General features: G+C 43.5%; 1 pseudogene across 1 annotated transcript; it reads left to right on the plus strand.

The window, feature by feature from the left end:
* Positions 1-515: 515 nt before the first annotated feature.
* LOC307177304 (ATP synthase subunit g, mitochondrial-like) lies at positions 516-1,042 on the plus strand (annotated as a pseudogene). Its single transcript has one exon. The product of its transcript is annotated as an ATP synthase subunit g, mitochondrial-like (transcript).
* Positions 1,043-1,348: the final 306 nt, after the last annotated feature.

Here is a 1,348-nt window from a genome sequence, read left to right on the forward strand (position 1 = left end):
CTCTTCTTGCTTGTTTATGTTTTCAACGTAAACTTTAGAATCAGCTTGTCTAGTTCGAGAAAAAAAAAAATGCCTCTGAGTGTTTTTATTTGGATCATGTTAGATTTATAAACTACCTTCGGAAGAATTGGCATTTTTTAAAATTTATTTACTTATAAATTTCGGTTGCATTGGGTCTTTGTTGCTGCACGCAGGCTTTCTCTAGTTGCAGCGAGCGGGGGCTACTCTTCATTGTGGCGCGCGGGCTTCTCACTGCGGTGGCTTCTCTTGTTGTGGAGCACGGGCTCTAGGCACGCGGCCTTCAGTAGTTGTGGCACATGGGCTCAGTTGTTGTGGCTCGCAGGCTCTAGAACGCAGGCTCAGTAGTTGTGGACTTTGTGCATGTCGGTGGGAATATAAATTGGTGCAGCTGCTGTGGGAAACAGTACGTAGGTTCCTCAAGAAATTAAAAATAGCCTTCCTGGCAGTGACATTCAGCCTGCCAGTCAGAACGATGGACTTTCCGTCCTAGAACCATGGCCCAGTTTGTCCGTAACCACGCAGAGAAGGTCCCGGCACTGGTCAATGCTGCTGTGACTTTCTCAAAGCCTTGATTGGCCACATTTTGCCACTATGCCAAGGTTGAGCTGCTTCCTCCAACCTTGCTGGGTTCCCTACAGCTATTCAGAGCTTGAAAAAAATTTGTCAATAGTGCTCAAACTGGTAGCTTCCAACAGCTCACAGTTAAGCAAGCTCTGCTCAATGGTTTGGTGGCCCCTGAGGTGTGTGGTGGTGGTTTTATGTTGTCAAGATCATAGACAAGCGTGGCATCATTGGCTATGATGTTTGAAGACCAATCTTTAACATGTGATTATATCTGTTTTATTATTTGGGTGTTCTTGGACCATGTGTGAGCAGACTGGTATTTGAATAAAATGAGACAGTGTGTCAAAAAAAAACATTAAAAGTAGAACCCTGTGATCCAGCCGTCCCACTCGGGGTATTTATTCAAAATAACTGAAATCAGGATCTCAGAGAGATATTAACATTCCTATGTTGACTGCAGCACTATTCACAATAGCCAAGATGTACAAACAACCCACATGTCCATCAACAGATGAATGGATAAAGAAGACAGGATACACAAACACACACAAGAAGACTGTTCAGCCTTAAAAAGAAGGAAATTCTGCAACATGCAACAACATGGATTAACACTGAAGACATTATGCTTTAGTGAAATAAGCCAGTTCCGGAAGGATGATTCCACTTATATGAGTTATCTAAAGTAGTCAAATGCATAGAATCGAAGAGTGGAATCGTGGTCACCAGGGGCTGGGGGAGGGGGAAATGAGTTATTGATCAACAG

This window comes from Stenella coeruleoalba (genome assembly GCF_951394435.1).
Source record: "Stenella coeruleoalba genome assembly, chromosome: 19".
In the NCBI taxonomy this organism is placed as follows: Eukaryota; Metazoa; Chordata; class Mammalia; order Artiodactyla; family Delphinidae; genus Stenella; species Stenella coeruleoalba.